At 47.8% G+C, this 21,632-nt stretch overlaps 1 long non-coding RNA gene across 1 annotated transcript in view; it reads right to left on the bottom strand.

Moving 5' to 3' along the window:
- LOC145717544 (uncharacterized) overlaps positions 1-21,632 on the bottom strand; it is a 289,508-nt gene that overhangs the window by 145,091 nt on the left and 122,785 nt on the right. Inside the window, exon 4 of the long non-coding RNA XR_014140835.1 lies at positions 13,144-13,296. This is a non-coding gene — a long non-coding RNA (uncharacterized LOC145717544). The remainder of the gene's footprint in view (positions 1-13,143; positions 13,297-21,632) is intronic.

Below are 21,632 nucleotides of genomic sequence, written 5' to 3'. Positions count from 1 at the left end.
CCTGAAGGGACAAGGTCCTGCCTGCTCGGCCTCAGGCAGAAGCCCCAAGATAGCTCCAAGGGATGGAGGGGAGAGCAGTGGGGGCCCCCTCAGAAAGAACCAACAGGAAAGCAGATGAATTTCCCAATCTGGTGAGAAGGAGGAAGTGGAGTTTCAGGGTCAGACAGACAGGCTGCCTGTCCTCACTCCCCTCTGATGAGCCGAAGGACCTGGTCACATTCAGTATCTGAGATGCAGGTTGCACATCTGTACAACCAGAGAAGCGGGTCCTCAACCCACTGGGGAAGGACTCAATGATCTGTGAAAATATCTGATGATATGTCGTTGTTTTCCCAAGCCCCTGTACAATGCCTATTGGGAAGGGAGGAGAGGTGGAGGGAGACAGAGGGAGAGAGGGAAGGAGGGAGGCCACCGCTTGACATAAAGTTCACCCACATTTCTCCATCCATCTCCTGGGATCTCATTCTGAGCCCAGTGTGGGATGCTCAGGACAAATGTGAGCGGGGAGTCTTTTCCAGATACTTGTGCTTGGGGGAACTCCCAAGCCAATGACGGAGGCCCTTGGGCTGGTCAAGGGTAAGGAGAAGACAGGGACAGGAAGAGTAAGAAAAAGGACAAAAAGAGGGCGTGACAAGGTAATTCAAGCAACAACGATACAACAGCTAATGTTGGGCCAGGGCTGCATAGGCCATGTACTAGGCTAGAGGCTTCCTGGGGACCATCTCATTTACCCCCAAACAGGCTATGGGGGGAGGGTTTCTAACAGGTGGGAGCTGAGGCTTAAAGACATTTGACCAAAGACCCACCACATGCAGGAAGGGCTGCGTGCAGCTGGGACTAGCACTGCCCCTACCTACCCGAGACCGCACTCACCCCTTCTCCTATGTCTGCGGAGCAAGTCCCTCCGTGCCCACGTCCCTCCGAGGACAATGGCAGTGATAACACCCAGTCCTGCTATGTTGTGGCAAGGATTAAATGCATTGATTGACATGTAGAACTTAATGCAAAGCCCGAAACCTAACAAGAGCTGGATCCATGGTGCTCGTGATGAGAAGGCAGAGGAGGAGGAGGAGGTGGTGTTGGGATATCTCCATCCCCCGTGAAGCCTCAGCACCCAGCCAGACCTGGCACCTGGCTCGCTTGCGGGAAGTGAGCTGCTTCTTCCTACCCAGGGCACTGAAACCACAGCACTGAGGCAGAATCATCCTGTAGGGGCTCCAGGGGAGGGTCAGAGCCCTCTCCTCACTGGAAACACCGACAGACTCTGCAACTGGCCACCAAGACTGATTCCATCCAGCTGCCCAGTGGTCAATCTCTTCAGCCTCAGTTTCCTCTCCTGAAATGTAGAGGTAATAATGGTTACCGTGCTGGGTGTCCCAAGGAGTAGGTGAGCAGGTATGTGGAAGCTCAGTGAATGGAGCCTTGTCCCCATTCCTTACCCACACCAGCACGTGCACAGACACGGTTCCACTGCATTCCTGCACCCATCTTACCCAGGGAGCTAGCTCTTCTCATTCGCCCTCTGGCCCTTCTTTCCTCCCTGCTCTGGGCCCTGGGATGCTGGCCTGTGTGAACACGACTCTCAGGTCCACCCAGCAGAAGGCACCGACCAGAGACCAGACAACGGAAGGAGGGCAGGGTAAGGGTGTGGACCCCCGGCTCACCCTTGCAGGTGCATTTGTGCATGGCTGCACTTTGGTCCTGAAAGCCGAAGCTCCTGTCCTAGTCCCCTCTATAGCAATAGCTCCCTCTAGTTTCCGACAAACCCTCTCCTGCCCTACCCTTCCCCTTCCCCTTCAGGTCTGGGGTGGTAGGTAACGGCTCCCCGGTGTTTCTAGCCCCAAAGTTCTTCCCGACCCCTTGCTGATTTCCCCTTAATCCCCCTGAGCTGTTATAAAGACTCTATTTACTGAACTCAGTTCCATTTGAGAGCACCGTCTGTCTACTCCTGGGACCGGGACGGCCCAGGCTCCTCTTTGGGTTCATAATGTTCACCATCACTTGAAGCACATTCTCCAAGTCCTATCTTTTCCCAGAAACCTCCCCAGATCAGCTGAAAGTGGATCTCCGAGCAGACTTTCCGCCCACCATCTAGCCTGCACCTCACTGTCAGACCTCACTGCACGCCCACAACTTGCCCACCAGGCCAGAGTGGACACGGGCTCCCTCAGCCCTCCACACTTCCCTCACCACCCAGCACAAGCCGGAGGTTCTCTCAAGAGTTCTAGGAATAATTTCCTCCCTCATTCACACCCAGGGAACATCGCTTCAGCACTTACTGTTTTAAACACCAATGATTTTTCACACTGACCTTTTCTCAGTCCGTGACTCATGGGAAGGGCTGGCTTGGAAAAGCACCTCCTACAGTCTCTATCCCCCACTGTGCCTTCAGAGACCCACAGACTATTGAGCCTAAATAAAGATCATCTGTCCCCAGCCCCTCACCTTGCTGATGGGGAAGTGGAGCCCAGATTGCTTAAGCCACAGGTGAATTTGTAACAGGAGGAAGACCAGACCAGCCCACTGCCCTCTGAGAGCCCCTATGCACCCGGCCTTGTATAGATACCCTCATGTATCTCAGGGCTTCTTCAGTGAAGGTGCCCAGACCCATATGAGCATGCAGAAATGTGCTCCAGGGTTTCATGAAGCCAGAGAAATAACATGCTGCATCTTCTTGGAGGGTCTCTTCTCTTTTGAGTTTCAGGGGAGGGGAGTCAAGAAGGTTAAGCACACTCAGAGCTAGGACTAAGGTAAGGCAAGTGAGGCACTTGAGTTGGGGGGCAAAATTTAAGAGGGCACCAAAACACTCAGCAATCAAGGTATTGAACTAGTATTTTAATGCAATGTCTTTTTTTTTTAATTTTTTATTTATTTGAGAGAGAGAGCATGAGGGGGGGAGGGTCAGAGGGAGAAGCAGACTCCTCGCTGAGCAAGGAGCCCGATGCGGAACTCGATCCTGGGACTCCAGGATCATGACCTGAGCCGAAGGCAGTCGCTTAACCAACTGAGCCACCCAGGCGCCCTAATGCAATGTCTTTTAACTCAAAATTAATGCCAGAAGACCCATCGCAAACAAAATATACAATTTCAGGTAAAGGTAGAGCCCAATTCTGCATTTGGATAACCCTGCCTTGCTCGCCTCATCCTAATCCTGCAGCTGCTTCTGCTAAAACTTTATTTACCAAAAGGGGTCATCAGTTTTGCAATCTTGGTTTCGGCTCAGGTCATGATCTCAGGGTTGTGGGATCGAGTCCTGAGTCAGGCTCCACGCTCAGGACTCAGAGGGGAGTCTGCTTGGGATTCTCTCTCCCTCTGCTCCTCCCCCTGGCTCGCTGGTGCCTTCTCTCTAAAATAAAATAAATATTTTTTTTAAATGTTATTTACCTTGACGACTGAAGTTTTTCTGGTGTCTTCTTAAATTTGGGGTCCAAAGCAAGTACCTCACTCTTCTCAAGTTAGTCCCAGCTCTGCTAATTATAACTCACTTAAACTATGCAAAAATAAAGCAAACAGAATTATATTGCAGAGTGGAATACAAAACCAAGGGATTTTTTTAGGTTAAAAAACAGATTTCAAAACCATTTTGTGGATGATACCATCAGCCTCCTGGAGGTCTGAGCTCACCCTCCCTGGATTAGGGGTCCTTCCTGGAAACACCATTGGACAGGATTCTCCTGGTAAAGCAGGTGAATGATTTTGTTCCACTTTGGAGCTGACGAAGCTGACATGGAGAAGTCTGGTGACTTGTCCCATGTTACCCTGTGGGTGGTAGATGGAACCCAGGCCAACCACCGGCCGGTTAGCAGAGTAAAGGCCCTCTTGCATCTGAACCCCATTCTTAGTGTTGCTAAAAAGAGCCAAGTGACCTGAATATGCCTCAGCTAATTTGTCAACCCACTTCCTCCCACACCAGGTGCGCTAAGCTTCTGAAATAACAGGTTAGTCACCATAATTGTCACATCGGTGAGAAATTCCAGGGGCTCGGTAGATCTCAAACAGCATCTCCCTTAAAGGCAGTCAGCAGCTTTTCGGAAACACACACAGCTCCACATGGGTTCCAAATCGGATCGAATCAGGCCCCAAAGGTGACAACCTAAAACTGAAGGTTGGTGCTCTCTGTCAAATGTGTCACCCTCCCCCTCCCTATGCTGCCCCCTCTCTCTGGAAACATCACCCTCCCTCCCCACAACCCCGGCCAAGGTTGCATGAACTTCAAGACACAATGCATACATCAGCCCTTGCAGAAGCCTCTCCAGACCCCTCTCCTGCCTTTATTCATCCATTAACTCATTCATCCATTCCATAAATACCTGGTGAATCTACTTAGCCCAGCACAACGAGAGGCTCTGAGGACACAGTGGGGAACAGAGAGACATTGTCTGAGCCCCCCAGTCCATTGTCCCATGCCACGTGGTCTCTCCCACCCTTTGGTGGTAGGATGGTTTCACACGGAACTTCACTGCTCTGATTCCCTCCTCTTCTCCCCAGCTTGACTGGAGCTTCTCAAAGCCTGTCTTCTCCATCTAAATCCCCAGGCATAGCAGGCCCAGGCCTAGAATAGATGCTCAATAAAAACAGGAGAGACCAGAATGGCATTTATCCTGCGTTGGTGTTTCAGGTGGTTGGTCCAGGCATTGTGCCTGAGAGCCATGCCCTCTGGCTGTTCCTATCTTGGCCCACATTCTGACTCGGGATGTGCACAGCAAACAGAGCTGCCTGTCCTTCTAAGAGTCAGGGTCAACAGGCTGGGGCAGGAATGTGCTCTCCAGCTCTAATCAACACACATTCTGGAGCCAGCGATCCACGGGCTGTTGGAGAGTTTCAAAGGCAGTATGACTAATGAAATGTTTTTGATTGGGAAGTGGGGAAAGAGCTCTCAGCGAACCACTCTCCTTAATTACATGAGGCAAACACCTCCTCAAGTGCAGCCTGTTTCAGTCTCTGGCCCCAGCCCTCCTCCTCTCCTGTCCCAGGACCCGCACAGATAGGTGAAAAGCCTACGCTTGCTGGGTGAATAAGCAAAAAGACCTGTAAGTCCATCAGCTTGGGACAGTGGGATTATGTGTGATTCTGTAGCATCAATTCTTAATTTATACTCCTGTTCCCAGATCCCTCATATAAATCTGTAGACAGCGTTCACCTCCAAAGCCCAGTGTGCAGCTGAATTATGGATCAGCTCAGGAGGGGCCAAGTGACACCAGGAAACCCCTAGACAAGTGCAGGGGGCTTCAAGCCTACACAGCCCCTGATCTCACAAGGGAGGCCCAAGGGGGTAGAGGCCCACGCCCCCAGATGATCCCATGGGGGCTCACAGCATAGCACCCATTTCTTTCCCTCCACTGGCCTCCTCCCTGGCCTCCCACCTCCAGTCCAGACAATTTCCCTTCCTCAGATCAGCCTTTGCCAAGCACTTCCTTGACCCACCTTTTCTTGTAGGCTGACCTTGGTTTGGGAGGACTTTCCCAATCTCATTCCCCCACCCCCAAAACAGCTATGTTTCTGAATGTCCTCCAAATTGAAATCTCTGCATAGATTCAAATACATCTGCAAACAGACCTGTCTCTTTTGTAACCCTCATCCATGCCCTGGGCCCACATCCACTTACACACAGATGCATCTGGTCCCTGAGCACCCAGGAAGGGCGCTCCCTCTCCCCACACCCTCCCTCCCCTCCAATCCCCTTGGGATACTCACCATTGACCCAAACCAATAGTAAGCCAGAGGGCAAGAGGGCCAAATGATGTTTCATAAAGATCAACCTCCCAAGACAAAAAGCCAGCGACATCTACCACTGTCCAGGGGAGAAGTCCCAGTCCACGATCCCTGGGACACATGGAGTCTCATCAGCTGCAGCATCACACGGGCTCACATCAATGTCTTTGTCCTCTCAACCAAGCACTCTGATCCACAAGTGCCAGTTTGTGATCCTAGTTCCTTCTTCCACTGCCCATTCTGCATCCCCCTACCCTCTGCCAGGAAGGTCTCTGGGCCTTGGGTGTGAACCACGAGCCTCATTCCTTTGAAGTCTGTGTCCTGGTGGCCTTGTTTTTATTGGCTTGCCATGGTTGGATCAGCCAGGACTTTGAGAAAGGGAGCATTAAAAGGTATCCCTGTGAAGCCTCCGAGTTTCACATATAATCCTCCCTGTGCACCCCCTGCGGGGGAGCAGTGGCGATTGGGATCATTTTCCTCGGGTCGGTTTGGTGACCCCCTTCTTTGCTTGTGGTTTAGCGGTACAGAGAACCCAAAATGTCCAGGAGATGTTTCAGCTTCCAGTTTCTACGGCTCATGTTTGTGTTCCTGTGGAATGATTCCTCCCCTGGGCACAGGGGCCTCTCAGTTTAGAATATTAAGAGCAATCTCCACTTAGGGTGACAAGGCATCATTTGCATAAATTACCATATTTAACTCCCTGGGTAACCTTGGAAGGGGAACGGCCACCATCCCAGTCCATAGGTGAGGAAGGGGAGGCTCAGAGCAGTGGATTCATTTTCCCGCTGAAACACAGAGTTCTGTTTGAGTGCTGGTGCGGGACTCCAACGCTTGGGTCCCTTCTCCTGCCCCCCAGGCACTGCCTTCAGAACTGTACTAGCCACCAGCACCCTGGGAGTGCCAGAGGGACGTGCCCAGATAGACAGCCTTTTGGACTTCTAGGGGCCATCATCCATTATGCCCTTCGCTCCGCAGGCTCTAAACATTGCAGAACCGTGGGAGCAAAATACCCTCTTAAATCTTTTGCCAGGGACCTGGTACCCCAGGATTCCTCGTCTGGACTGACCAGGCTCAAGCAATCACCTGGAAGAACCTCAGCCCTGTCGGATGTGCTGGAAGGCTGAGACCAGTAAGAGCAGGCAGCTCTCTGGGGCGGGGTGGGTTTAACTGGAAATGGAGCCTCGAGATAAATCACCTTCACAAAACCCCAAAGCCTCCTTCCTGTGCCCCTTCAAATTAAAAGAATTCTCTCTACTAATATATTAATTAAAATGAAATATTAATAGCTGACCTCCATTATTTATTGGCTGTTTTTGGAGACTAAAATATTGAGATCCAAAGAGGAATCAATTCTGATGAAAACTCCCTCTCCTGAGCAGGCTTGATTCGTGTCACATAATAAAGAGATAAGCTTATCAGCTACATCAGTTCAAAGACGTCTGCTGTAAATGTTGATTTTGAACCAATAAGAAGATTATAAGCACTGTCATAAAATATCTTTCCAGGATGTAAATTATTCAAAGCCCTTCGTGGGCAGACACAGTATCTCATGCCTCAGTGATCCCCGTTCTGTGCAACACATTTCATTTATTAAAGCCAGTGAGGGCCTCTGTTGATAAAGCCCCCTAAATAAATGATAACCTTCATCTCCTTCTTCCAAATTACTTCCACGATTAGAATTCGAAATGTTTGTGCCAGAGGTGTCAAGAGGCACCACTTCTGTAAGTGACACATATGTCTTCATCGGGAGGCTCAGCGCCACATGGCAGTGAAAGAAGGCCCGTTCTCTGGAGCAGGGCAGTGGGTCCAGCACCGGAGACGAGCGCTCAGTCGATATTAGCCAGATCAACGGCCATGCCATACTCCCTTCGGGGCAGGCCGCTTCTCGTCTCCTCTAAGTCTCCTGGAGCTTCAGAGAGGGTCCTGGGCAGTTCCGCCTGCCCCAAAGGGTACACAAGCAGCCCGTCCTGCACTCATCTGTGGCCCCTGTTCACAGTACCAGCTGCTGCTGCTATTATCTTAAAGGTTCCCGACTACACCCTTCTGACTCCAAATCCATGCTTTCCCCCACGATGCACCGAGCACATGCATGCCCCCAGCAGAAAGCTTGGCAGAGAGTGGCTGGGCAGCCAGTTGTGAACTGCTGGTCAACCCTCTCCTGTTCTCCGAAGCACGTGCCAGTTAGCATCGGGTGCAGCTTTGTGGGGGAGCAGCGGGCACACAGGCTCTGGAACCACACAGGCTGGGGTTTGATGCCTGTGCTGACACCTTCTAGTGGATGGGCCTGGATGAGTCACTCAGTCCTCCCTGAGCCTCTGCATTCACATCTATAAAATGGGGCCGGGAGACAGAGCTGGATGCCAAAACTGTATGGTCACTGTCTTTAGAAAGAGAATGTGTCTACAAAGCATCCCACCCATACCGGGACACCCTAAATTCTCACTTCCTTCTTCCCTTCCACCTTGCTTCTCTCTCGTCCTCTTTCCTCTCCCAACTCCCTAAGGGTCTTCTGCGTCTGCACCATCTGGTAGGAATCTCATCAATACAGCACTATATTCCATTGGCTGCCTGCTCCGATGTATTTGGGTGGGGGTGGGGGGGTCTTGTGTTGACCCACTAATCATTTGGACCTAACTCCCCAGGGGCACAATAAATGCTTCAGAGACAAGGATCGGAGTCTGCCTCACCTTGAGTGACAGTAGCTACTGAGACATGAGCCACAAATGTGGAATTATCCCCATCAACTGTGAATAGGGGACATCAATTATTTTGAAGGAATTATCCCCATCAACTGTGAATGGGGGACATCTGCCAAAAAGGAGGCCCCCAAACCAAGCCGTAACACTCTTGATTTCCTCCCATGCTACCTAGGTTATATCCTTTAATCTAATACGATTAGATTAATAATAATAATCTAATAATCATGCAAATAAATATATTTCAATAACCTTTAATCAGGCTCCAAAATGATGACTCATAGTGATGACGGTGTCAATCAAGGCTGAATAACTGCCCAACAGAATTTTCTAATGTTCCCATATGCAGAACAAAATAAAACTCAGACACACACCATAAAACAATGCAAGAATCACCGGCAGTGTGCATGGAGATTGCAAATTTCCTTACAATTTCATCAGAAAGAATGGGTGCTCAGAATCACCTCCCACCCAGGACACAGACGCCGTCTGATACATTTTGCTCCCACAGCAATCCTGCCTCATCAAGAGCTGACAATCAGACATGCGAAACAAGTGCTATATATGAATCTTGCAAAAGTATCACCTTGGGAAAACAGAACCAAAACAAATTGAGAAATCATATAAATAATTACTCTGAGCTTCAAGTCTAACATGGAAAAGGAAGACACACAGGCATAAATGTTAATTAATATGACTGTTTAATTACAAGGGCACAAATTAATAAACCGGAATTACTCCAGATTTCCATCAGGCATCCCATCTCTGCATGTGATCTCAGAGGTGTGCGCACAGGGAGAGAAATGCTTAGCTTTCCTTGGCCAGGTGCCCAGCTGGAATGGCATCAGGAATGGGGGAGGTGAGGTCCCTGTGCAAAAGGACCAGGTCCTCCAGCCCCCACCCCTCTCCTCAGACACACTGAGCCCTCATCGACATCAGCAGATGCAAGCTTCCACCAGGATATCTCCCTTAATTAGGAAATCATTCCTCATACAACTACAAGGACCCCACCACAACATGTTAAGGACAAAATGAAACCCAGCACAATCAAGGGGCAAGATTTATTAATAGCCATTGGATATGCCAGGTACTCTGTATCTCTGTGTTTCTCTCTCTCTCTCAATTTATTTTGGTTTCTGATTTCCCAAAGTAATGCTTTTGAAAAATTCATATACATCACTCGTTTTGCATGTGTGATTGTCAGCTCTTGACAAGGCAGGATGCTGTGGAAGCAAAATGCATATCAGACTCAATTCAGAAGATGGTATATCTACATGGGAGAAATCATCCCATTATACTGACATGAAAAAAGAGGCTCTGAAGTCATCGAATCTGATTTTGCCAAAGCTACATAACTAGAACACAGAAGGTTCTAGATGTCTGTGCACTTTTCATTATAGCCAGCCTCTTTCTAGAAATCAAAAATGCTTCCTCTTCTGAAACTTACACTATAACATTCATTTGATCATCTTCCCATTCAGTAAAGTCAGTTGTGGATCTACGAAGTGCCAGCTTCAGAATATGTTCTGGGAATATGATGGTGAGCAAAAACTGCCCCAGAACCCCACTTTTGAGTGACTTACACAGGAAGTAGCAGAGGATGCCTCAGATAAAATAATCATGCAAATAAATATATTTCAATAGCCTTTGATCAGGATCCAAAGGGGAGAGAATATTGGGGCTACAAGAATTCATAAAAGTGAGGGTTGAGTGGTCAGGGAAAGCTCCCCTAAAGAATAATGGTTGAAGGGTGATCTAAAAGATGAATATGAATATATAATACATAGTAGCAGAATATGTATGAATATAGAATTCTCTCTACTTAATTCTGTTTTCTTCCCATCCATTCACCCTCCACCTGCTCCAACCTAACGCACCTTGTGCTCCCATCACTCTGCCTCAGGAGTTCATGGGATGAATTTCATGGACATTTCAATCCTCTATTTCCTTGAGCTCTCAGGCATTTTGGACAGAGTTGATCACTCCCTTCTCCTTGAATTCAGCCCCCTCTTGGCTTCTGAGCCAGAAATGTATTTGTTTTCCTCCTGCCTCTTTGGATCCTCTCTGAAAATCGCCACGACATCATCGTTCCCCAAGTGTTCTTACATTCTTTCCCTGGACAACCTCATTCCTCCCAACGGCATTACTGAGCACCCCACTGTGGTGATTCTCATGTTTGTATCTCCAGCCCGGACCTTTCTTCTGGACTCCAGATCTGTATTTCCAAATGGCCCGATGGATGGCTGCTCTTGGATGTCTCAAAAGCACCTCAACTCAGTATGGCCAAAACCGAGTTCATCTTGTGACGCCAATGCATCTCAGAGCCATCTATCCAACTGGCAGCACAGAACCCCAAGCATCATGCATGATCTCTTTTTCTCCTTGCCTATGTGATATCTTGAATGATGGCGCCCAAAGATGTCCAGGTCCTTTTCCCTGGAACCTTATCAGCAAAAAAAGGGACACTGAAGATGTGATTAAATTAAGGAAACTGAAATATCGTAAGCCTCAAAGTGGAGAGATTATCTTGGATTATCAGGCTGGGCCCTAAATGTAATCACAAGGGTCCTTATGAGAGGGATGCAGAAGGTAGTAAAATAATGGGGAGCAGAGAGTGAAAGGATGCAGCCACAAGCCAATGAATACCAGCAGCTTCTAGAACATGGAAGAGGCGAGGAACAGATTCTCCCCTGGGGCCTCAAGGAAAAACCAGCCCTGCCAAGACTTAGATTTTTTTTTTTTAAGATTTTATTTATTTATTTGACAGAGAAAGAGAGACAGCAAGAAAGGGAACACAAGCAGGAGGAGCGGGAGAGGGAGAAGCAGGCTTCCCGCTGAGCAGAGATCCCGATGCGGGGCTCGATCCCAAGACCCTGGGATCATGACCTGAGCCAAAGGCAGATGCCTAATGACTGAGCCACCCAGGCATCCCAAGACTGATTTTTAGCCCTCGTTTCTGACTTCTGGCCACCAGGACTATGAGAGAATAAATTGCTCTTGTTTTAAGCCATAAACCTGTGATGTATATTATAGCCACAATAGGAAACTAATACATCCTACTCTAACATACATGCTACCAAAGTGCCTTTATTTTGCTGCCCAAATAATTCCCAAATGTGTCTACTTTGGCCTATCTCCATAGCCCCTTCTCTGAGACGGTCTCCTGTCATCTCTCAGTCTGTGAGCAGACACCACAGCCTCTGACTTCCCATGGCTCCTAGGATAAGAAGCAATGTCACTGGCATGGCCCCCCATAAATGTGCTTGTCCTGGTCCCTGCCTCCTTTACCAGGTTTATCTTGTACCCAGACACACACTGGCCTTCTTTCAGTTCTTGGAGGGTACTAATTCCCTAACCACCACAGGGCCTTTGCACAACCTTCTCCCTTGGCTGGGGATGCTTGTTAATTTCAGATAATAACTTAAATGTCATGTCCTCATCCTATTTTCTCTGATCTCCCAGCACTGGGTTCATCTAGGACATACAACAATTGAAATTTTACACTAATTTTTAGGACTGTATCACTTATGTCTAACTCCCCAGGTAGTAAGTCCTCAGAGAACAGGCTAGTTATGGCTTGGTGTGCCCACCACTGCATCCTCAGCATCTAGCATAGGACCTGGCAGAGAACAAGTGTTACAAATATGTTTGGATGAGTCCCAGAGCCAAACGGAGTGCCTTTGGGCATCTGTGTGGATAGGATGGGTGGTCTCAGTAGTTGGCTTTGTCCGACCCCTTCTAGCTATGCAGTTAGAGAAAGTGGGGAGGGATGTCATGAGAAGAATTTGATTGCACTCAGCAGTGGCCAAGAAAACTCCAGAATGAGAACTTAATCCTCATCAGCAGCATCTTCTTAAAACAGGCACTGGGCAGAGTTCTCAGTTAACTTAGTATTTACGGGGTGAAATATGAGGAGTTTTGGGGGTTTTTTGCCATTAGCCTACCCCCTCTCCATTTCCAGCCCTGTAAAGTTTCCTTGGCAATTTTTCCTTCAGTTTCTCAGATGAAAGTACTTTGGAAATTATCTAATAATAGACCAGAGTCTTTAAATAGCATTCTGTGCCAGGGGGGCTTACCTGAAGGCACATCATAGGCTACTTGGGGTTGGAGGTGGCTCTGCATTAACCAAAGCCCCTCTTCGTCTATTCTGGGGACTGGGATTTCACACAAAAACTTTTGATAAAAGTTTTCTGTGACTAGAAAGAAAATATTTTATAAAAGGCATGATTTATGTTATTTGCACCACATTTCATAGTTTTCAACAAAATACTTGTTGATTTCTTTTTTTCCATTCAGTTCTTCCATAAACCCATCAACTAGAAGGGGATTATTTACTCCAGTGGATATGAGAAAATGGCTCAAGGAGGTTAGGTAACTTGCCCAAAATCACAGACCTGGTAATAGGGAAGAGCTTGGACTCAAGTCCAGGACACTGGACTTTCTAGAAGCCATGGAATAATGGTTTGAGTCCATTTTATGGGCTTATTTATTTATTCATCAAGGAAATTACTTCACTGAACATTTAGGTTTCCTATGTAAAGAGAAAATAGCACACCATTTTAGGTGTGGCAAGGTGAGGTGGCTAGAGTAGGGGTAAATTTATTGCCTTCTTTGTGCTTCTCTGTAACTTCTACAATGTATGTGCAATAATTTCATACTTCGGAAACATTAGAAAATAAACAAGTATTCATTTGAAGTAAATCCACGGGTAAACAAAGGAAGGTCTCCTACTCACCTTGGGAGGGCAAGGGAGATGACTGATTATTTGTAACCAGCTCTGAGCCTTGATGATAAATGGGCAGTGATGTGGTACTGGGTAAAACCAACTCTGTTGCTTCTGAGACAGGCAAACCTGCTTCTCCAATTACCATTTGTGTGTCTCGAGTCTCTGGAGGAATGGAGAAAATAAACCAACCGACCTATATTGGTCAAGACTCTAGATCAGAAGTTGCAGAAACACAACTGAAACTAGCTGAGAGGACAGAAGGAATTCGCTGAGTTACATAAATGAGGAACTAAGGAAGCTCATCGCAGTCATGGCTCCCATTCCATCTATAAACTCAGCCTTCCCCTTCTTAGTGCTTAAGCACACTCGCCCCATGTGACTGGAAAGGCGAGCACCAGCAGGCTTGTTGTTCTTATCTTCCCAGATTGGGAAAACTGGTGGGAATAAAACCTCTTCAGAGCCTTCACACTAAGCCCAAGGTTGATTCTGATAGGCTACGCTTGAATTCCGTGGCCCCGCCCCTTCTCAGAACCAATCACTGTGGCCAGGTAATAGGGAGTAGGATGGGCCCAGCCAATCCCGTGTGCCCACCTCTGTGCCCAGGGGCCCTCTTCCTGGAGACCCAGCTCTCGTGATGAATACCGAACAAGGCAAAATCCTGACTAAGCCAGATGATGTGAGAATTTCCCTTGGCCAGAGGGTCCAATTTACGTGTGCCGCTGCAAGGTTTAATTAGTTTGTGAAATGCATTAAATGATAAGTAAGTTTTGCTAAGCAACATTTCAATACTTAGCGGGGGCAGAGAGAAAAACTTTAAAATCAAGGTGACAACACAGAAACAAAGGAATGTTTGGTCAGGAAAAAAAAAAAATAGGACCATAAAATGTTAGGTTCTAGAGAAAATCATCATGGCACGAGGTTCCAAGAAAGCAGGTATGTGGCCCCCTGACATGGACTAAACCCTGGATGGCCACCAAGTTCTTCCTGATGATTTTTGTTGCATAACTACTCTTTGCAAATAGGAGGCAAGAATTGCAGAAGATGCTCCTCCCTCAATAAGACTCCAAATAAGTTAGATATTGAATAAGACACTGAGATCCTGGCAAGAATACACAAAAAATTGGGCCTCGAGCTGTTGAGAGATGATAAATTGTCAGTTACTGTTTAATAAGATTGTGTCTCATCACCATCTCCTGTAAGGGGGTTGATAGCTTTTGTTTTTAACCTGTGAAGATGAAAATCTATTCCCAGCTAGAGCTGGAAGCCCCAAACCATACAGCTGCAATATATCAATTAATCAATCAATCAGTTGGCCAACAGATCAGCAAGACTGTATTGAGGATCAGTTCCTACTGGGCATCTGGGGCAGGGGAAAGAATTAGAAAATTTGCCCCCACAGACGCTGGATGAGGGAAGCCACGATTCAGAAGGCATTTACTCCAACCTTAAAGGCAACAGAGAACCTCTTTCCATTAGAATTACGTTGGGTCGGCATGTCCCATGTTCCCATCTGTCCTGTTTTATAGACATGTTTGATTTTAGACCCTGGGTTAATCCACAGGCTTTGACTGCCACCTCTGCCTTACTCAGGGCTCGACACCAGCAACATTACTCCTTATATATCAACTGGGTTTATGGATCCTACCTGTGCTCCCCGGGCATTTTATGAGACAGAACTAGGGATGAAAAACCTGGAATCAAGCTCAAATTCCACCCCTACCCTTCAGTTATACAGCTGCCCTTGGCCCCGGTATCTTTAGCCACCAAAGCAGAAATAACAACATGTGCCTTGTCTCCTGCAAGGATTAAATGAGATCACAAATGCAGAGTGTTTAAAATAAGACCTGGTACAGAGCTAATGCTATTTTGTTAACATTACAATCACCACTGGTGGTAGTGGTGTTATTTCAACCATCAGATGGGTACTCTCAGGTTAGATTTTTTTTTTTTTTAGTATCCATAAAAATGAGTATAGGCATGTTTTGCTCCTCGGTTCTTTATCCCTCTCTAAATGGACCTCCTCACCCTACAATAATCCTATTAAATTCTACAGACTTTCACTTGCATGACAAATATCCCACTGGTTTCAGCCCAAACAAAAAACTAATTGTCCCCTTGTTTGTCTATGTGTGAGTTTGTTTTTCCAGATGAAACATTTCAGACTCTATTTTCTTGTCCCTTGGCATTTTTTAACAACCAACACTGTATGAGTTCACCACAAAGCTAGGGCTTCTTGGAGCAAGGAAGTAAGAGTGTGTGAAGCCAGTGGCTCTATTTGAAGCCACAGTTCTTAATTTCAGCTAAGAAACGGCTGAAGGAGTGTGATATAGAGGAGAGAACATAAACTTGAAGGTCAGGAGAGGCAGTGTCTTAATTAATCCTGCCTCCCCTCTTCCGCCTCCTCTAAGTTACATGACACTGGGTATGTATCTAAACCAGTGCAAAAACCAACTATTCTTCTTGCCCTTCCAAGAATGAATTCGGCAAGATTTATGGACATTATTTCCTTATATATTCCTCACAATGACATTAACAAATCAGAGGCATCATGACCCTTCAGGGGAGGAAATCAGTGGAAGTATTTCCCTGGGAGGCTCTGAAGAAAGAGGCCGAAGGCAGAAAAGCAGCAGATTCAAGTTCAAGTTCTTTTTTCCACTGGACCAGTCCTACCATCAGGATGTGGGTGACCTTCAAAAAGCCTCCTCTTCATGCTGGCCTCCTTTCTCTCTTTGAGAATGGGGAGATTGAGACTAAAGGATCCATTAAATGTCCTTCCAACTCTGGCACTTGGTCACACTCCGTTCTAAGACTTCCCATGGAATAAAATCTTACTGCTCTCCCTTCTCTCTCAGCTGCCTTAACAACCACACCTGCTGCCTCTTGCTTGTCAACAATAACTAGTATTTGTTGAATGTCAGATATGCGTCTGACTGTGCCAGATGCCTTACCTTATTCTCATCCTAACCCTCTGAAGCAGATGCTATTATTATCCTACTTGATAGCTAAGGAGTCCAGAGCCATGAAAGGTTACAACACTTCTTAAGAAACATTTCTGGGGCATGAGATGCAGACCCACATTGCTGTACTGCTTCTCAACAAGGCGACCTTGGCTTGCAAGATACAGAACTTGCAAGATAAGGTCACCCCTTAGACAGAGACCCCTGGGGTCTCTAAGACATCTCCCTTTGTTCAGTAGTTCTTCCTGCCCTGCCCCCCATCTCCAGTTTGGGCTTTGATTTAGGTCTTTGATGGGGGGAGGGGCAACATGGGTTAATGAATGGTTCAGAGATCTTGTTGGTGGGCTGAGCAGAAGAAGAGTCCCTTGTCTGTCCGGCAGAATGCATGGCCTCAGAGGACCTACCCAAGCCTGTGGTCCTCCTCTGGAGCACTCCTGCCCATGAGGCTATTGGGCAAGTTAAGTGGGATACTATAGTTTAAACTCCAGAGACAACTGCTGACATACCATTGACCTTACTCTACCCCTACTCCTATCCCACCTTAAGACCCAACCCTTGTAAAGCTGCTTTTGTATTTTTGGAATTGATCCACCCCTCTCTGAATCAATCCAGGTCCCAACAAGAAAGAGATTACATGCTGCCTATGTTCCCCTCTAGGATTTTGATGGATTCCTATCTCACATTTAGGTCTTTCATCCATTTTGAGTCTATTTTTGTATATGGTGTAAGGAAATGGTCCTGTTTCATTCTTCTGCATGTGGCTGTCCAATTTTCCCAACACCATTTGTTGAAGAGACTGTCTTTTTTCCACTGGACATTCTTTCCTGCTTTGTTGAAGATTAGTTGACCATAGAGTTGAGGGTCCATTTCTGGGTTCTCTCTTCTGTTCCACTGATCTGAGTCTGTTTTTGTGCAAGTACCATACTGTCTTAATGATGACAGCTTTGCTGAAAACAGAGTGACTCAGGAGAGTTTATTGCTGAATGGGCTATGAACCAAGGCGTGGGTAAAGGGCACTGAAGTGAGAGGACAATAAGTAGAGTCTTGGTAGCAGAATTTTACCACCCCAGGACCAAAAGGCTGAGAGCGGAGGGGTAGTTATTAGAAATCAGAGAGAAAGAGAGAGAGAGAGAGAGGCACCAAGGACAATCACCTTTCTTGGGAGGAGCAATCTCTAGTCGAAGGACATAGCCAGCCAAGAGGTGGCCTGGTAGGGAGGCAGTTAGGCAACAACGCTCTGACCTCACTATTGGCTGTGAGGGTTTGTTCCAGAACATTTAACTGACCCGACCTATTTTGCAAAAATACCGGACCCTTGGTCAGGGCATGAAGTGTACTGATTAACAGTGTTGCTTTGTCACTGTGGGTACAAGGCGTCTGGGGCTGGTTCGCACCAGCTCGGGGGCGTTGTTTCTTGGCAATGGCGATGTGGATGACTTGCACTCTCTAACCTCCCTCCGAACACTTTTTGGGACTCCCCACTGGCAGGGCCCAATTGGAGGAAGCAGGCAGAGGAACTCCTTGATGTCACACATGTAATTCAGCTTCGGCAGCAGAGTGCAGGCTGGAAAAGGGTGGAGTGGGGGTCTCCTGGTCACTCCTTCAGCCCCAAGGCTGTGTCCCATGCACCACACTCACTGGGATCTCTTTTACATCAGAACATCAGACGCGTGGCCCCACCCACCTGACCATGAGTCCGCTCAGCACCCCGCTCCCCCGCTTCCCATGGGCATCTCCCCCGCCCATCTCGGAGCCTGGCACGGAGGAGGGTGCACAGTGAGTATACAGCACTTCCAGGGCCAGCAAGCATCGTGGAGAACCAGCCAGCTGCCTGCTGTCCCCCAAGGTCTACTCTTTGTTGTTGTTGTTGCTGCCAAAGAAGCTTGCCAGTTTCCTCGCAGCTACAGAGACGCGTTGGAAGGTGGGGAGAGATGGTTGAGCGGAGAGAGCTGTTGCAGGTGGAGGTCCAGCCAGAGCCGGTCTCCGAGTGCCTCCCCAGGTGACATCCCATAAACAGAGATGGGAATCACATTTCAGTGTGACAGCTTAAAAGGCATGTCAAGAAACAATTAAAAAGATCTAGAGCAACCGGGCCCTGAGAGACTTTTGTTGGAGTGAGACCGCTTCCCATCCTCTGATGTGGGGGCGACATGGCCCAGGAGCACATGTTCGGGGCCTTGAATTCTCAAAGGCAGGATCCTCTGAGACCTGGGGCTGGAGAGTAAGTGAGCCTGGAGAACTGGACCATCTATTGCTTTCTGGTGTTTGAGAAATCACCAGCAATCACCAGCACAGAACATCTGCCTGGCAAGTCTCCACGGGAGCTCGCCACCTTCCAATCCTTGTCAAAACCCCGACTGTGAGGAATAATATTTATAGAGTATTGCCTGAAGGACGTTCTGTCCATCACTCCTTCGGATCAAGTTTTTCAGATTATCTTCCCCAGAGCCCTGGAATTCCTGGGGGTGTCCCCGAGGCTCCCTAGAAACCAATCCCCTGCCTCTACCCCAATCCAGAGATTGCCAGGTCTCATCTGTTATGAGTGGGATATTGGGGTTGCAGATAAGAAATCACCTTTTTAAAAATGCAGCCGGAGGCCTTAAGAGAGCAAAAGCCATCACATTAGCCTGAATCTTATTCTGTGATCAAGCCAGATGAAGCCTGGGTCATGTGCCTTTGCTCTGCTGCCCTTAGAATTTCTCGTGCTAAATTGAGCTTCAGAGGAATCCCATCAGCCCATAAAAAACAGCTTATTGGAATTCCTGAAATGTCTCTTGAAGGACTTATTTTGGTGAATTCATGAGAGCCTTGCCTCTTTTGTATCAGGAAGAGTTAATTCCAGTTTGATTGGGTCACACAACCCCTGTGGGCTGGGAATTTGGCTCTGTCTCCATCTTGGCCTTGGCCCCTGCAAATCTCAGTGCCATCCCCGAGGCCCACTTCCAACTGTACAGAACCTACGCTCTTAGAGATTCTAATCCCTGCCCCAGCTCCCTCAGCTACTTACTTTATCATTTTGAATTGCATTTGTTTGTGTGAGTTGATGCAGAATATGTGTATCCTCCCTCCTTTGTGAAAAGAGAGGGAGAAGAGACTACATGAATAAATAAAAGTATGTAACCCTTAAAAAAGCAACTCATTTCATTGGTAGGGCTTTTACCACCCCACAAATGTGTTCTAATTCTGATCTCCCATGAGATCATGCTCTGCTTACAAATCTTTGTTGGCTCCCAGCCTGCTGGCTGTAAGAGGACATCAGCCTCCCTCGATGGAAGCGATTCCAAGGCCTTCTCAATTCTGATCCACCAGCTCAGCCCTGTCCTGCCCCTGCATCCTATACCCCCACCATGAGGCCAAAGTGCTCACCAGTCCCCAAATCCATGTAGCCCCTTCCTATCTCCATCTTTGGCACATATGGTTCCCAAGCTTATAATGTCTTCCCCCCATTTTCCCCATGGAAAATTCAAGACCAGGAGTATTTCTCCCCCTAGTCAGGCTCTGCTCGGCCCAGAGCAGACTGCTGTCCCCTCCCTGTTTCTTCCATCCGAGTCACGTCTCTGTTGGTCACTCACAGTATTACATTGCCAGGCTTCTATTAGTCTCTCCCACTGGACTTCAAGCTCCCTAGGCATTGCGGGGGGGGGCGGGGGGGGCACACTTTACCAGAGAGTCTCCACTGGGGACAGAAAGCCAAGACGGCTTGGCACAAAAGAGTTAAGTACTCTCTTTATGCCACAACAGGCAGGCAGACCCCCAAGGCATCATTCCACGACTCTGTCAATACAGGTTTTAGAAATGTGGATGGTCGTGGTCACACTCACCCTCCCCCAGTCCTGCCCTCCCCTGCCCTCCCTGAGATCTTCACTTCCAATCTCAGAATCCACCCACAGGTGGAAGCTCTGGCATGTCTTGCGGTCATCGACTCAGTCTCAGACTTCTGATATTTTGAATTTCTGAGGTGAAGAATCCTTATTGGTTTTGCTAAGAAGAGAGAACATCATCTAGGGTCCCAGGGAAGCTGCATTTGCTTCCATGATTCTGCTATCCTGATTGATGACGCACAGTGAGCCTCCCATGATAGCACGGTACAGCGACAGAGCTGTGCCCTTGTGTTTGCACACGCATGGCACACTCGCAGAGTCCCACCCCACCCCACGCTGAGACTGAGTGAAGGTGGAGTCAGAAAGACTTGAGTTGAAACACTGGCTCAGTTGCTTACCCAGTGTGTGTGTCCTTGGGCAGGTCTCACTTGTACAACCACACTTTCCTCTGTACGGTAGGGATAGCACGTCTTATTTTATTTTCCCTACAAGTCAGTAAGTATACGGAATAGCTCCAGTTTGCCAAGTCATTGAATCTCTCCATGCCTCAGTTTCCTTCCCTACAGAGCAGGAACATGCCTACTTCGCTGGGCTACTATGAGAATTTATTTATTTTTTTAAAGATTTTATTTATTTATTTGAGAGAGAGAGAATGAGAGAGAGCATATGAGAGGGGGGAGGGTCAGAGGGAGAAGCAGACTCCCTGCCGAGCAGGGAGCCCGATGTGGGACTCGATCCAGGGACTCCAGGATCATGACCTGAGCCAAAGGCAGTCGCTTAACCAACTGAGCCACCCAGGTGCCCTACTATGAGAATTCAGTAAGAAAACGGATGCATAGAACTCCATACAAAGCCTAGATGTGAACACTTGTTTATTGTCTGTGGCCATGCCCCCAGAAGATGAAAACTTTCAGTCTTGTGATGTATCTCCTACCAATGCAGGTGAAATGTCACCTACAGCTTGGATATGCCTTGTGCTTGCTGACTATAAGGATATTCCTGGGAAGGAATATCACTGTCAATTTGAACAGATCCCTTTGATTCTTATCTATGCACTAAAGTCACTCTTGTTGTCTGCCAATGAGCCTCTTGATGTCTATGGACCTCTGAATTTTCTTGCAGGTAGCACTCCCTTGCCAAGCTCTAAGTTGTTGTTGGGAAGATGCCCCTCATTCATCCTCTGTGCCCCCACCTAAAGCTTCAGTGAGATCCTTCCACCCACAGTGCTGGTCACCAGGCTCTAGATACTGTGCGGTCAACCAGCCAAGAGTAATCCCCCCACCTGCCCCTGTAGCTGCCAACACCTGTTCTCACACCCTCACTCCAGTAGGGGGCTCTAGGCTCAGGTGCTGTCCCTCTCAGTCAGCTCCACTCCAAGGAGACCACCTGCCACCTACACAGCCACCCTTGGGAAGTGACAAGCATGCAAGAAGCACTGATGCATTAAGAAGAGGCTTACACCAGTTAGAATGGCAAAAATGGACAGGGAAAGAAACAACAAATGTTGGAGAGGTTGTGGAGAAAGGGGAACCCTCTTACACTGTTGGTGGGAATGCAAGTTGGTACAGCCACTTTGGAAAACAGTGTGGAGGTGCCTCAAAAATTAAAAAATAGAGCAACCCTATGACCCAGCAATTGCACTACTGGGTACTTACCCCAAAGACACAGATGTAGTGAAAAGAAGGGCCATATGCACCCCAATGTTCATAGCAGCAATGTA

The sequence above is a fragment of the Leptonychotes weddellii genome, chromosome 16 (genome assembly GCF_054177405.1).
Source record: "Leptonychotes weddellii isolate Sample4059 chromosome 16, ASM5417740v2, whole genome shotgun sequence".
NCBI lineage: Eukaryota > Metazoa > Chordata > Mammalia > Carnivora > Phocidae > Leptonychotes > Leptonychotes weddellii.
The sequence above is the reverse complement of the archived record's forward strand: the minus strand, read 5'-3'. Positions and strand labels throughout refer to the sequence as shown.